Below are 17,851 nucleotides of genomic sequence, written 5' to 3' on the forward strand. Positions count from 1 at the left end.
TGACTTCCCCTCAACAGAACGTGCTCAGATAAAAAGAACGGGGTACAGAACCGCTTGTTTGTTCTACAAATCTGGAATGAAGGCTTCTTACCCAGAGGACAGTCGACCCGCTCGACCCGTGGGGGTGATATTTGGTGGTCGTATTGGATTACTTCGCCATCGTACCCAATTTTTCCCTCTTAAGTAGAAGGAAAATCTGGACTCGAGTCATTCTTTCTCGGAAGTTTGAATAGATCGATAATTCAAACGGGAAAAGTACAACCTATGCAACGGCTATAAATCTTCTTCGGGGTAATGATTTCTTTAATAACTTATTTCGTATGCAGAATAATTAAACGATAAATTTTAACTGAAGAAAATGAAATTTTTCTGTAAATGAATAGCCATTTTTTTTTTAAAAAAACTTCATTGTAAATATCTTTAATTAATAGATATAAGAATAGAAATTTAAATTTTTACGGACTTTTATTTTAAATAACACGTGTTTGGCACATTTCTACCCTAAACAAAAACGGTTTTTTCGTATATGTCTGGTTGATACCATAACGTTACAGTGAATTACAAACAGTAGCGTGAGGATTGTCTCCATTTCTTAATTTTAATTAAATTTCCTACTTCTACATCATTATTAAGCATTAATAATACAGTGTCTTATCCAGGTGTCAGCATTAGAAATAGGTTCTGGGCATAAAATTATATTTATAGATAAATGTAATCAGTTTTATACACTTATAAACAATGTTTTACTTATATTTATTTAACTATTAAAAAACTTTATGATAACTAAATGCACTTATATAGTGTTTACTTACTCATTCCAAGCACTTTTTAACAATTTCTCCCTTCATCAGTTTGGATAAGTGTCTAATTCTTAATCTGGCTAAATTCTCTTCATTACTATTATTGTATGGCCACTATATTAAAATTAAGATAATGATTTCTAAGATATATTTATAATTAATGCGTAAACAATACTAGAAACGTATGGCACATATATTGGCTTATACGTTTTACTCATTTCGTTGAAATTTATTGAGATAGACTAATGGATGGTGTATTTATGTACAGTCACACCCGCGATGCCATTGACCGAAAACATTGAAATAACTAGTAAAGGGTTAAGTAAAATTACTTCACGTAATTTGATAACTGAAGTACAACCCTCATTTACTTGTCCAATATCCGAGATTATTATGTGAGATATCTAATAGATCAGGCTAAACTAGTCAAATAAAATATATAATTTTAACTTTGTGTTCTACGCTATTCGTTTATATTATTTACAAGCTGAAGATGGTCGTAAATTTTACTTGTGAACCTTGTCATAATTCCTGTGTGTATGGTGACACAGAAGTACAAGTAATGATTTCATTGTAAAATAATGGGTTACACATAGATATTAATTAAATATCGAATTTTTCTTTAATTTTTAAAAGTATTTCTTTGATAGAATTGCTTAGGATAGGAGTAGTCGATACCGAATTTGATTGACACCCGCTTATCCGTCTGCCATCGTAACTTCAAAAGCCAAAGAAGATAAACTGTAATGGAATTTGAGAAGGTCAAAGGATATCTACCTTTGCTTCTACCATGGTCTGCGTTATATCATCTTTCGATATTTTTAAAATTTTAAGTATATAGCCGTATAAAAATGTTTGGATTTCACTTCCCTTATCTCGCTAATAAAGCTGTAATTTCTAGTAAGGCAATTTTATTTTTATAGATAAAAAAATTTTTTTTTTCCAAAAAATGCGTAAATATAAAATGTATTTAAAAATATCCATTGGCTAATTACATCTAAAACATTATTGGCTTATATTCTGGCTCAGATAAAGGTGCCAAAACAGACCAAAATTGCCGTTCTATCTGGCTTCAATCGTATGTAAATAAACGTGAGGTAAATGAAGATAATTGGTGAAAACATGGTCGAAGCGATAAAGATTAAGTAGAGATTCGGGTTCGGATCGGAATTGGATTGATGGAATAAGACAAAGTAACAGATGGGTGCCTCCGGGAGGACTTTTTCGATGGAAAACTGGTCCCTATTTAGGTGTTAGGCACGCGTTGAAAACCCGGAAAACTCCTCTTTGGTCAGGCGTGAACCACGACCAACTTCTAGTGTTCGGTGATGTTTTGCCACTAGTGGGTTTACACGAATGAGTTGATTCAAATATAACGAGTTATGTTCTTTGTTGTTTATCTTTACGGACCAACCACTCTCATCGTGAGCCTAATGAACTTAGAAGAAGAACCTCTTACCGTTTACATAGCCACAAAAATGTAAAAGATTGATAAAAATTTTGATTCCGTTAATAACAAGTTTTTACTGTATATTTAATTTTTCTTCTCTACTGAAAACTAATTGAAAAATTTTAATATCATTAACGATATTAAAGTACTTTTAAGATGTAAAAATGTCGTTAACATCGTTTTTACGACGTCAAACACTTGTTAAACAATACTTACAACTGAACAAATTCTCCTGAAAAGGAAAAACTGAATGTTATTGAATCATAATTAACAATTAAAAAAAATTGACGTGTGTTATAATTATTTTTAATTATATTAAGAATAAAATAAGAATATTAATAATAATTTATATATATATATATATTTTTATAATTAATATTTATATGTCATTTTTTTTCATCATGTCTCCGTTCAATTAGAATAGGATGTCAACAAATTAGTGTGTTATTATAATATTAGATGATGCTGATAGATGATTTTTCAAGCGAAATTAATGATACGTTAAATGGGAACACATTATGAAGAAAAACAAGTTCAGATATTTTTATTTGGCTTTTTTATATTATTATTCGTTCAGTTTGGCATTTATTTTCTCTAAATATAAGCTTAAAAATAATAAAAGCAATGAAGAAAATTAGACTTTTATGAGATTTTTGGCGGTGAATAATAATAATGATATTATCTATAAAACTTTATAGTATTATATACAGGTTTTACCGTATATAATACTATAATATGACGTTTAAAAATATATTTAATTTTTAATATTAGGCCTATTACTACAAATATTACAAAATTAACAGTTATAAAGTTGATATATTTATAATAATTAGCATGTGTTTAGCATAGTATTTTTTTTTTTTTAAAGAAAGAAACAAAACAGGAAATGAATTATTAACATAAAAAATTTTTTAATTAAGTTTGATTAAATACTAAATTTTAAATAAGATTTTCGTGTGAAGAGAATTTTAGATCGTAGCGTGATTATTTTATTAATTTCGTATATAAGATTTAAGTTTTAAAAAAAATAATGCTATTTTTTAAATGGAAAACATTAATTTCTAGTTGATAAATTGCCGAAATACACCTAATGAAACATTATTTAAATCTTCTAATGCTTAAATTATATCTATATCCAGTTTATTGTAGGAAATTAAATTAATAAATTAAAATTTTGTTTCAATGTATAATAATAAATATATTCGATTATAAGTTTGTAACTAATAAATGAAAACACGGAATCAAATTCTTAAATATGTATTGAAGTATTTTCTTTCGATTCTATCAGTTTAAAATAATTTTAAGATATTACTTATATTCAAGTTAGGTTAATGTTACCTTAGGTAGCCAAGATGGCGGTTCGTCTCTAATTCCAGCAAGGAAACAGTGGGAATGGACGTTCTAACCTAACCTAACCTATTCTAATAAATTACCATAATTATTAGCAACTCTAAAATTATTAGAATAGGTTAGGTTAGTGCATCCCACTGTTTCCTTGCTGGAATCAGAGACGAGCCGCCATCTTGGCACCAAGGGTTACATTAACCTAAAATGAATTATACAGGGCGAGCCAAAGACAGTTTACCATAAACAAACTTAAAATTTTGTTTAAGTTTGTGTGTTTTTTTGTAATTTATTTCATAGTTCTTAATGCGCTTTTAATTTTAATTCTGAAATTTGACCATTGAAATGAAATTAGAAATTGGAAATGGAGTGCTTAAACAATCATACACAAGAGAAGATAAATAAAAGATATAAGGAAATCAATAAAAACTGATTTTCTCGTATCTTTTAATTGTGTAAAAATTGAAACGAGATCCAGATAGAGAACTGGAAGGACTACTTGGTTCGTTCCCGGACATAGTGGAGCCTCCAAAATTTAGCTTTTTACGTATAACACGTGAAATAAATTAAAGTTTCTTTTGATAAGTGATGGAAAATTGTATTTATATTTATTTTATTGGTCTCCTTTGTATGTTTTTACGGCGGTCGGAGGATAAGTTTTACATTAGTGATTGGCCCATACCTCATCTTACTACTCAGCCTCTAATAACATAATGTCTACTTGGACCTTGTTTATTAACGGTAATTATTATACTGGCGTAATTTTTGATTAGTAAAAAGAGATCTTAGTCAAAAGTCAAAACAAAATATCTCCATTTTCACTTATTAATAAACGAGTCCAAGTATACAGTATGCATTTTTAATACACAGTAATGACATAGAAGTAAAAAGAATGTAATAACATAAATTTAACCAGTGCTATACTACTTACAACAGCTGTTTATAGAAATATTTTTATAAAAAAATATTAAAATTCTTCCTTTTTTTTTTAAATAATATATTCCACATTTAAAAGAAAAATTTCGTTCTTAGAACGGAAAATTGCTCGTCTGTTTAATTGCAAGAAGAAATACAAGTTTTTTTAATGCATTTTTGTAACTGCGGATTATAAATTATTGAATGACAGCTTAAACGATATTACATTAATTGAAGTCTGCAGTTTTACTTTATGTAAGGTTTGAAATAAAAAAAAAATAAATATATATTTGCTTTAATAATTAATTAAATTTATTAAATTTAACTTTTTCTTAATCAAATTACCTTATATAACTTTTTGAATTGTCAAATTTATAGTCAAAAAACCTCTTAACAACGGACAATTTTGATGTTTCCGTTAAGTGACCGTTGTTCGGAGGTTCGTTTATATTTTGGCATAATTAGAATATATCGGTGCTACATTCTGATTCTTATCTTAATTTACGATTAAAGTAGTCTTGTATGCAATATATAAAAGTCTGTTCGTGCATTCATGCAAGTCCCTCGAACATCTTAATGATTCGTTCTCTTGAAACCACGATTAAAAATAATTTAAACTGGATTAATTTTTACAAAAAAAAAATGCTGAAAAATTCGTTAAATACAATTTTTTTTTAAACTAATATTTTATTTTCATACCCTTAATTCTAATGAAGCAATAAAGTGTAGATTAATTGTGAAGATTAATTCAAGATGCAAGATTAGTATCATAATTTTTTCCCTATTTAGTACCGCAAGAATGATTTCTTCAGTATTTATTATATATATATATACTGAAGATATCCTACTATTGTTCTAACAAATAGTATGCTTGACATAAGCAGCCACATACCAAAGAATTCCCATTGAATTGTACTTTTATATGGTTAGAAATCAATTCAATTTGTGAGAGCCTTCGTTTTCATCCATAATCCTTTGGGAAGAAATGCTCTCATATTGTAAGCAACGTATCAGAAATGATCTTCCTTATAAATAGAAATGTTTTCTTACCTTTTGTTATCGTGTTATTATGGTCAGTGGCGCGTTATTGCTTCATGGGGCCTAGAAAAATATGAATGAGGAGACCTCGTGTACAGTGTTGACTTCAGACATTTCTTTTCAATATTTTCTTACAAAAGATTGGTTTGGGGCCCCTTTTAGTGGGGGTACCAAATAATTACCCCTTTTTTGCCCATAAGATAACGCGCCACTGATTATGGTCGTGATTGACAGACGAATGCATAACTATAGTAAGCAGACATTGAACTAAATTAACTATATTTTATTAGTTTGAACAATTTCTATACTGGAAAATAATTTGTACGAGGACAGTTATTTTCTCTTTCCTATTTTCTATTTTTTTTTTTTTTTTTAAAGTAAAAATACACAACAATTTTTCGTTCTTAATAATAAATTACATTCAATAAAAAAATTAGTAGTCACCTTCCTATATTTTAGGTCTTAAAAATTAATATATTGTTAACGTAATAAACAATTGATTACCTTTGGGATGGCGAATTTCAATGAGAGAATTACGTAACCGTTAGTTTTCAAAATGATGAAAATTTTCTTTTGATCAATCTAATCATGATTCAAGGACACAAAAGGGACGTGAGAAAAGCTTGCCCTAATGATTCACCGATTAATGTACACCAAGGGCGAAGGGAGGAGACTAAGTATGAAAGGAAGAACGCCGGAGAGAACGAAGGGGAAAAAAAGGAAAAACACAGCAGCAAATATCGAGGTCAGATACTGAGGGACCTCTGTCTTCTTCACTTAGGTATGCGGCAAATCAAGCCTATCGTGTTTTGTTTCGTACGATTATTATTTGTAACACAGCCTGTCTCCATTGTATTTATTATACATTTATTGATTAAAAGTACTCATTTTTATTAATTTCTAATCAATAAATTAATACTTTGGCCACATTTTCCACTCCAGTATTCGGGTAATTCCACTAGTTTAAATTTAGATAGAAATCGCCAGACAATTTCCATGTCTATGTTTATATACGATTAAATATTGCATTAAAATACGATTTTAATTTAATTATTAAATTGTTTTTTTAAAGGCAATATTCTATTTGTTTAAGAGCTTTACCGGATGATGTGTGAAGTAAGGCTCATATTAAATTATTTCGTATAATGCCAGAAAAATGTAAATGTTTATTTATAGAAAATAAAATATTTTTAAATTCAATTTTCGATATTAATAAGTAATTAATAAAATTCAACATTTATTTACAATGGTTTATAGTAACCAGGAAATGTTGAATGTTTCTTTGTTGGATAGCATAGACGATTTCTAACTGGTATGGAGACATTCAACGGTCAGGTCGTCTTTCGTCGAGATGAGTTGCTCTTACTTAGACTTTATGACTATCCCCCGGCAGAGTGTCTGCGGAGAAGTCCATATAGCTGCTGCTTCCGTCTTTTAAGGCGGAAACGAACAGACTGACCTGGCGCCTGGACGGTCGGGTGTCTGAATGTTTGACTTTTATTATTAATATGATTATTGTCTACACCCGATTTGTGCCACACAATCTTGTTTATTCGATTGCAACTTTAGTTAAATACGTTTGCATACTTCTAATGCCTTTAATTAAATTTAATAGAGCAATATTCAATCTCATCTTTTTTGCTAAAACGTAATGGAGGATACACGCGCTTCTATTGTAAATTTAAATACTTTAGTCAATCGGAATGTTTTACATAAATGAAGAGATGAAAGAAGATATTTTAATTTTCGGCTGTCAGAAAAAAAATGGAGTGACTAATCAACCGGTGAATAGCAATCGAATGTTTTTGGTTGTGTTGGTAACGAGTTGGGTGTAGAATGTTCCACTTCCAATGGCGAAAATTGTGACCTTGAACAACGACCTTCTGACGGAAGCCTGCTAAAAATCGAGATTTGTCACGTTCTTACTAAAGAAAGAAGTAAGCCTGGAAGTCGGGTCACTTTGTATAGGTGCTTTTGTATACCTTTGGCACCTATATACTTTTATGTAATAATGGCGTGAAAAATGATTGCATTCAGACTATTTATTTATGAATACAAGCTTTTCTCAAACACCGGGTTTGATCGTTCTTTGAAGTGTCTGACTATTTGAAAAAATAACGACAATTCATTTTTGTTTTTTGAATTTTTTATAGTGCTATTGAGGGATTTCGTATGATGCAACAGTTTTACGTAAATGAAATGCAATAGAACGAGATTAAAGAAAGACAGCCGGATGGACGGACGACAGTGTGAATTTATATGTCTACAATTTATTTTTCAAATTGCAGCCCCACAAATTAAAAGATTAACTTAAATAGGAAAAGTTTTAAAGTCTAAAAATCTCAATAAATTCCGAAATTTTCATTCTTTATAAATATTTTTCACATTAAAATTATTCTTTAATATACATAATTACTACAATATTTACAATAGAGTAATTAATTTTTGCATTGTTATGCTTTGTATTAATATGAAAGAACTCAATAGTTAGATTAAATACATGATAAATTAATGTGTTCTATTTAAATAATATATGCTAAATATATAGTAATTTTATATTTCACAAAAAAAAAAAATTTATATATTAATAAATACATTAAATCCCATTTTAAATGCATTTTTTAAAATAAATTAGATGCTTATATTCTTAATATTTTTTTAGTTTCTTCACAAAATTTATTAGCATTTAATAGCACGTCTTCATGATGATGATGATGATGTTCGCTCAATTTCTCGAGAGGCATGAAAAATTAGGCAAACGTTTCCAGCCCCTGTTACGCAAGTTAACTAATAGATCTACTCCAGATGTTCAGGATCAAAATAAAAATAAAATTTCTTTCTTTAACTAGATGTTACGTTATTGTTATTTACGAAATAAATAGAGGAAATTTAAGATAAATATTTATTTATTTATTTTTTTATACGTAACAGCGAATTAGACGTAATACTTTCAATGGATGATATATTGTTTAAACAGTGAAACAATCGAAATATTTTTGAGACAATTTAAATCATTGTCTTTGGCATGCTTAGAGGCACGTGTTGTGTGCCACACGGGATGGCTGATTGACTAAAAAACTATTGTTTAAGAGCAGCAGGTTTCTATTCCAGCTGGGATTGGGGACGATCACGTGGGGGGGGGGTCAAATTCCTGGATCTGGTCTTGAACATAGTGATTTAGCATGCATGAAGTAACGGGGCATTTTTCATTTCGTTCGTCAAGCTAATATATATATATATTATATATATATATATATAAACAAGAAAAAAAAATTTAACCCGCAATTAAACTATCCTGAAAACTCCAAACATGTTATGCAGATTTAATGATGTAAACCTATATATATATATATATATAATATTATAATGCAATTAATATGTCTAATATTGAATAATAATTTAAATTTTAAAATAATTAAATTATAAATGTTTTTAAAAATAAAAACCAGGAGTTACAGTAAAGTGGATGGATCCATTATGTAAGTATTACCATCACGTTGATTTGGAAAAAAAATTAATTGATATTGCTTATATATTCTTAGGTTAATGTACTTAAATCATTTTCCCCTTTATAAAACATTTTAAAAAAGGAAATAAAATGATTCTTTCTTTCATTCTTGAATAATGTAAACTGTTCTTCTATTCGTGTATATAATGTTTATACTAAGTGATTGAGGCGAATGTCGTGTAACGTTGTAAATTCATTCTAGACAAAAAGAAATATGTTTACAGTTTGATATCCTCTTAAATGAGAATATTAAACTGTAAACATGTTTTTATTTCGTGCAATAATTTATTAAAGTCATATCGGTATCCAGATAATTACATGTTTATATTTGAACGATATTTTAAATTTTCTCTTATCATTTGAGTAGGTGTATAGAATTTTTTTCCTCTCAGAAGCTTAATTTTTCAGATGAACGTGATTATATACATATACATAACTTTATGTAAATAATATAGTCCTATATATATATATATAGCTTATATATATAGCATGTTTATGCTTGTATGTATATATATATATACAAGCATAAACATGTGTGTGTTTAATATAAATAGGTTATAACACAACGCATACACATGTATTACATATGTAAGTCTTATATGCGTGCGGTGTATGTGTTTATGTATATCTTTGTATGTTATATAGAGATATTAACAATATATAATTGAAAAAGACCTTAGTAGATTTGTATATTTTACAAGAAATAATAGGGTTATCGCTTGTATTCTTTTGCTTAAAACTTCAGTATTTTTCTTAACTTTTTAAAGTAAGTATTAATAATAAATTGAAGATTTTTATATTAATATATCCAAATACCTAAAGTAGATGACCGACATTTGTTTTTTTGCCTTATGGCTTAGGCAACGACGTTTCAAGGCCATCCGATACTTAACGTTTACCTATGGAAAATAAATCATAATTTATTCGTAAAACCGTAAATAATTCCTTCTTTTTGACAGAAATGTAAGCTCAAATTTGAAGCACGAAGCACGTAATTCAGTTTATTTTTATTTAAAACTATTACTGGATCCATAGGATCGAAATGTAAATTAAGTGAAGACATTTGTCTTATTAACAGGAAGATATATTATTTGATTTTATATCTGGAGGGGGTTTTTGTAGACAAATAGTTTCTAGAATCAGTCCCAAGAATGCTCTAGAATCGTTTCCCAAATCATCAAGCTTTTAATTTAGTTCACTTACAGTATATACAGAATTTTAAGCTGGAAAATCTTAATTGAAGCATATCAAAAGATTTATATTAATTATTATGTTTTTTTTCTTAAAAGTCAAATACTGTATACAAACTTTTACGGTAAAGTTCACTTTAAATAAAAGGTAAGTTTATAGTTTTATCTGAGAGGGGTCTTACGCTAAAAGAAGCTACAAATTACAATGTACCAGTATTCAAGTAACGCGATGTCTATGCCATGCTAAACGTCGTCTTTCGGCAACTCACGAAGCGATGCTGCAATTTCTTTGAAGGTGAAGTGCTTCTAAATGGCTGCGGGCGTGCCCCTCCGCTTATTACTTTCCCCTGCTTTTGCTATTGGATAGCTCCGTCTCCAAGGAGACCGAGTGATTGGCAAGAAGAACCCATCGTGCCAGTCCAGTTGCCAAGTCGGGAGTGGTAGTCGGCGCGTGCTACTGTTGTGCTTGTGCTTCTGCAGGATACATAGTGCTGAGCTCGGATCACAGCGTGTTATGCATGTATGAACGATGAAGTAGATCTAGAAATTCACTAAGAAACAATCAGGTGAGTGTTCTGTATTAAAAGTTTAAAAGGTTCCTATACTAGAAATTGATTTAAATTCAAATTTCTGTGTACTTAATGTAATGACACGTTTAATATACAGCGATTCTATTATCGCTCTTCATAATATTTCTGTAAAATAAAGGTTATAAATGCGAGTAAAATCCTTTTGTCAATCAGGCAATATGACAAATATAACTCCATCTTGCAGAACATAAATATTTTCGTCACATGTCAATCCATGCAGATCTCGTGTTATGAAAATTTCCAGAATTCTTTACTGAAGTAAGACGGAGGAATGGGAAATTTGGATTTGTAGCATATATTTTAAACACGTTGTATTTCAATTTCGTATATGGCAAAAGATCAGATCGTAAGAGATTAATATAGATCAAATAGAAGATTAAATTATTTTGATAAACCACTTCCCACCTATGCGTCACTCTGCTAAAAACCCGTCCGATAATATAATCTTGGTGGAGTGACGTGTAACATAATGCTGCATTTAATAAAAAGTACAGAATTACAAGCATAAAACGAATTAAAATAACAGAGCCAATTATTCCCCCCTCCTTTTCTTTAATCGAAACTCGCTGTAACCTAACTTTGCAATATGTAATCGTGAAGAACCTTATGTAAGAAGCACATTGCATAAATAAGATTGCATCTAATTTCACCGTTCCGTACGTTTTCTTGGTCTGGATAAAGAATAAAAATTGCCAAAATCTAATTTTTCCAACAATGAAGAGGTTGTCAAAGAGTAAAAATAAGATGAATCCACCCAATTTCTTCTTCTTCTCTTTGAATTTAGCCCCGGTTTATATTAACAGAAGTTCAAATCATATTTTAAAATGTAGAATTCTTTACAGTTTAGAGAATAGAGTAACGATCGTAACTCCATTATCCCAAGTACTGTACTTATCAGTAAAATATTAAGCATCAGATGCATTACATGGAGAGAGACTATTGATGAATTTAATCATTTTTACATTAATTTCTTACGTCTACATTTGTATAAGTTTTTAAATCAGTAGAAAAATTGTTGTTTTTTTTAGAGGTTTGACCTGTATATTTGTTATTTTCACTGCTATTATCAATGAAACTTCATACACTAAGGAGAATAGTTTAAAGTTCAATACACTTTTTTTTTTTAAATGTAAGTCAGTAATTGTTAAGTAGCTGTCTTATTATTATTATTATTTTTAATTCTATTTTTATTTATAATTTATTTATAAATAGTTTTAAATCAATAATTAATTAAAATTATTTTATTAAATGTATAATTTGTCATAAAAAGGTTAGCAATAAATTATTAATTCGAAAAAATTAGTAGAATTATTGCTAAGGACAGGAAAAAATCGACGATATTATTAGCTGATATTTTACCTTATTTATTAATATATTAACATAATTCACACCAAATCATTAAAATTTAATGAAATTTTCTTCATTGAAATGTTATTTACTTTCGATCAAAGGTCTAAGTTCATTGCATAGGCCTATATTTAGAATATATTATGTCAGAATGAACTCATTTATTTTAAAACTTTTCTAGTTCGATCCGCAAAACGGAGGGGAAAGCTTAAAGATAAATAATTATATTAAAAAAACTTAAATAATTATTTGATTTTTTTAGGACAGACATGTCTCATTGTCGAGGGTTGTAAGGTGTGTTTTACTCGATCATAGGGGGAGGCAAATGCTTCGTTTGCTCCTTCCGATTTTAATTCGCAATTAATTAACTTAATACGCATTCCGGAAGCTTAATTTAATTAAATTAATTTACTTTACAATTCTCGTCTTTAAAATAATTTCGTACAATTCACCAGAAAAATGGAACAAAACCACCCTTCTTATACAAGTATTTGGTGTTAAATTAACAATTGAAATCATTAAACCACAACTCGTATTATTACAACAAGAATTTTTGTTTTATGTAGAGAAATAATTACAGTCCTCACTACAATTTAACCACACTAAAACCACCGTTTTAATGTGGTTAAGGTCGGTGTTAAGTTAACCACATTAAAGCTTGATATTGAAAAGTACTCGAGGCTGAAGAGATCTCGAAACAATGCGATGCGGCTATTTCTTTTACTTCTTGTATTATTACTTCTAATAAATTATCGCACATTATACACATTTCTCTACTTAATATGTAAATTTAATAATAAAAAATTGTGTTGTATTCTGTCATTTTACTCCAGATCTAAATTACGATAACAAATTGTTTAAGCTGTTGTAATTATGATTCTTAATGTCATCGCTTACTGAAGTAATAAGCTTTGGAAATTCGTGAAATTTGCTGAGATACTACACTTTTCTCTTATATTAATATCATTATTTAACATGCGGACGTCTGCAATTAATTTATTTAAAGATACAAAGTGCTGAAAGATGTGTTTTCCGATGGAGAAATGATAAATGTGCGTAAAAAAAAAAACGACAAAATAAATTGTTAGTGAAACATTCAAATAAAACGTGTAATTACTTATGGAACTAAATGAAATCTCCATGTAATTTATAAAGAAAAAAAATCATTTTCGTTTTTTAAGTAAGTAAATTGAGACTGTGCGCGTGGTAAGTGATAAGGATGCTGTGACTTAATGCAGGAGAAATGTGAAGTATCTCAGCTAATTGTATACATTTCTAAAGGTGAAGTATTAAAATATTCAATGGAATTATAATTAGAATAAAGAATTTTGTTATCATAATTTAGATCTTGAATATAATGACAGAATATTCATACCTACGAAATTCTCTATTGTCAAATTTACATGTAAATTTAACAAACATCGTCGTAATTTTTATCATTTCTTGTCCAACTATTCTATGCCACGCTATTTTAATGATGTATGTATATATATATATATATATATATATATATCAAAATATTATTATTTTTTTAATACAAGTATTACGACTTAATACTTGAAATGGGCATTTATTTTATTTAAATCAATATTTGAATAAATTAAATGTTTATGCCATCTTTTTCTGCATTAAACTGTGCTTTGAAATACAGTTTTACCTTTTATCCCGTCCATTTTTTTTCTACTAATCTTCGCGAAAACAATTATATACACACTGAAATTAACAAAATGTATATAAAATACTTTGTTTAGATCCTAAATGGTGCAATTAACAATATAATTTACTCCTCAAAATGGTAACATTTATATCTCATACGCCCATATTATGGTCTTTAATTAAATGAAGGAATTTATCGTTCGTAATCTATTTATTGAATTATAGAATCAAGTGTTACGCTGAATACTTTCAGTGCCGATGATTACTTATTTATATTAATGATTAATTGATTTCTAATAGATTAAATTATGGTTTATAATGTTTATTTTCATACAATATCGAAAAATACAGGGATGTAAGCCCTGAGTTAGGCTGGTAGAAAGTAAAAGTAGGGGATTATTCCTCAAACGAATCCGAAATATGAGTGCTATGCGTAACCGGCCTCGCCCTACTTTATAATATTTCTTTTATATTCATAAACTTAGTGATTGTTCGATTCCGAAAATTAGGTCAAAACCATCGGAGGTCATTTTTTGAATTCGGCACCTTTCATGTAGTACCTAGATACATTCCCATTATTAAATTTGCATTCCTATAAAATTTATTGAAATTTCGAACTACCTTTAGGCTTATATTAAATTTTTTTCTTTGTTTTTAAGGTATACAATGCTTTGTTTCATCAAGAATTTAATAAGAACAATTTAATATTTAAGAAAAATAAATAAATTTCACAATTTTAGTAGGAACACTTATAAAAAAGTCTCTTCGCAAAACAGTCTGGAGAGTGTTTCTTCCAGACAATTTTATTCCATTCTGAGGTGTGAAAGAGGATGAATTATGAAAAAAATTTCACCTTATTTTTCTTCTGAACTTGTGAAATATATAGAATATGCTATATATTTTTTTATTCAAATATGAAATATTAAAAGTTTGTGGGAAGTTTTGACCGCATGTCAGCTTGGGGAATGAGAAAGGTTTCAAAAAATGGTAGCAGATAGCACGGGTGACCAAACCTTATCACCATAGAAGCCATATATTGTTTCATATATGTAGATATAAATTAGAAAAATTAGAATAATTGATTATTAATTATATTCAAATACTAGTTATCATTAAAAATAAAATAGTAATCTATAGCGCAGGAAGTACTATAAAAGTTGTTATTAATTACAATGTACAAGGTGGGCCAAAAGCCATTCGTATTCAGAAGAATACGCGGATACAGACAACAAAACACGGTTAAGTTCTTTTTTTTTGGCCACCCTGTTTTAAGCTTATAAGATACAAATAGTTATATATAGGTCGATGATTAGAAGATATACCATCTAATCTAATTATTTATGTTTATGTACGATGGAGATTGAAGAGATAAAAAGTAGGAAGAACCCAGATAGATTATAGTTTAATGCAAAAAAAAAAAATAAGTTGTACATAAATAGTAATTGAGTGAACGAAATAAGACATTTGATTAAAATTTTAAAGGTTAGAATGCATTTAACACACAAAAAGTTAAACTTTAATAATTATAATTAATTTATAAAATTATTTCTACGAGGAGCTATTTACTTGCAAGCCTACGATGATTTTCCATTGATGATGATGATGATGATGATGATAAAATTTCAATGATTTAATAAAGAATAAAGTTCTAATCCACTTTATTAACTTTACCTAAAGTATTTCAAATGTGTTTAGTATTATTAGTAAGGAGGAAGGAATGATTTAATAGTAAATTATACTGTTTTAGTATTATATATAATATCAATTGACTGTTTTACATTAATAATACACATTTAATCGTTATACGAAAGGGCCAGCAGGGTCTTTAACAAGCCTCGAAATTTAGTCTTTATATAAATGAAATGATATGAAAGCTATATTAATGAAACATGAAAAATTCTGCTGTTTATATTAATAAATAGTATTCATAAATTCTGTGACTCTTGGAAGGCTTCTCACATAGTTACTATCTGGGCCTCTATTTTTTTTCTCTCCAGGCCCCTGCATACATTTCATAGTATTTTTATACTCTTCTATTGAAGAATTATCATGTGAAAATATTGAACGTGTAAATGTTATTGTGAATCGATCAATTGAAAATTTAAGAATACGTGTATTAATTTCGGGTTTAAATCATATCCTGATGTATAGATAAAATAATATATACATATTCTGTAAGGAAATAAGTTAATTAATATAAAATTCACCCGTTAAACAGGTTCCAAACAGAAAAAAATCATAAATACCCCAATAATAAACAAGCAGAAAAATGTATTCACAAATTTCAATATGATTATTTGAAATTGTTATCTCATCTATTAAAGTTGTCATTATTTCAGAACTGGTGTTTAAAGACACGGTATATTTCTCTAATTGTTTAGGAAAAGGAAATAAATCTCATAAATATTAGAATTTTTCATCTTAAATGATAAATTTTTGTGTATAAAATTTCCAGGATATCAGTTGTAACTTATCTAACATATTTTTTCCCCCGAAAAAAGTAGATTTTGGAAGTTGAACAATTATTTATTCAACTCGTTTCTGTCAAGTCACATTAAGATTTTTTTTAAGGATTAAAAATATATCAAGAGCTTTTATAACTTTTGTAATTTGTTATTTTAGAACTGTATACTTTAAAGCTACCATCAACTTCAGTGTATCTTATCTACTTAAGTTTTTAATTAATGTATATCATTTTTTAATATTATCTAATAAATAAATTCATAAATATTCTAAACATTTTAAATATTTTTCTCTCCCAAATAAATTTAGTAATATTTAAAACCATTAAAAATTATGTAGAGGGCTATTGCATATAAGACTATATAATATTGAAGGGGTTGTGTGAAGAGAGAAATTTTTCTTAAATGGGGGATCTCCCTTATAAACTAATTCAAACCCCCTTAAAGCAGGGGGTTTGAATTTCGCTGTCTTTCTTAGAATCGTCGATTTTTCTCAGTATTATAATGTCCATTATAAGTTAAATTACTATTTAAGTACATCTGACTTCTATACTAATTAATGTATTGTTCTATAAAATAATACATTAATTGTTTGTTTGTATACGGAAACTCGACACGTGAGCGATCTGCCGAGAGGGATGTCGCTCGGGAGGACTTTCTAAGGGAAACTGACACCTATTTAGGTGAAGAAAACCCGAAAAACTTCACGACTAAGTACCAGTCTTTTAGTGGTTTTATCCACTCAGCCACTGGTAAGCTACACGTTAATTAGTATAGAATATTTAATAATAATAATTATAGTCTTGATCAAAAAGACGAAATATAAAACATTATTTTTCACTAAAAAAATTAAAGCATATTTTAAAAAAAATAATAGGATTGGATTAATGGAAGAAGGCGATGAAATACTTGGGCAATCTGCCAAAGGGGTGTGCCTCTCTCTACTGGAAACTGGCCCCTATTTAGGTATTAGATACGTGAAGAAAAAGGTGAAATTTCCACGTGGCTCGTCTACTTGTGAGGCGCGAACCACGAGACTAACTACCACTATTTAGTGGCTTAATCCACTCAGCCACTAATGGAGTAAAAATGGTATTAGACGTAACATATTTATATTGTAGTTTTAATTTAAAAAATGATATAATGGATCTTCATTACAATAGTTTTTTCACTAGAAGAGAGATCATTCTACATCAAGTGATGCTGAAACTACTTAAAAAATTTGATCAATGTTTGTCATTAATCATCATATAAATGAATGGATGATAATTAAATCTTTTTTATTTTAAATATGAATAGAGGATGATTTTTAAAACTAGGAAACTGTATTTTTATATACTTCTTCAGTCGAAAGTAGTAAGAGTGTCATTTTATATTTAATACGTTATTATATATTTATTAATGGAAGCATACTTTGCATATATTTTGGAAGGTTGAAGATATATTTATAGCAGTATTGTTATGGGAAAAACTTGTTTTACAATTCAGCGATTCGATATAACTCATTTTATTTTTCCTTAAAGTAATCCGAGCGTGTCAAGAGTTATTACC

General features: G+C 28.5%; 1 protein-coding gene across 2 annotated transcripts in view; it reads left to right on the top strand.

Moving 5' to 3' along the window:
• The window catches only part of LOC136984627 (serine/arginine repetitive matrix protein 1-like), a 102,893-nt gene that overhangs the window by 43,427 nt on the left and 41,615 nt on the right, over positions 1–17,851 (top strand). The window contains exon 1 of one of the 2 annotated variants that reach the window (XM_067281694.1): positions 10,500–10,811. The exons of the other annotated variant lie outside the window; for it this stretch is intronic. The gene's annotated coding sequence lies outside the window, so the exon portion shown is untranslated. Of the gene's footprint in view, positions 1–10,499; positions 10,812–17,851 lie in introns of those variants that run through there. 2 annotated transcript variants of the gene reach the window in all.

Source organism: Centruroides vittatus, unplaced genomic scaffold (genome assembly GCF_030686945.1).
Source record: "Centruroides vittatus isolate TY-2023 unplaced genomic scaffold, ASM3068694v2 contig_926, whole genome shotgun sequence".
In the NCBI taxonomy this organism is placed as follows: domain Eukaryota; kingdom Metazoa; phylum Arthropoda; class Arachnida; order Scorpiones; family Buthidae; genus Centruroides; species Centruroides vittatus.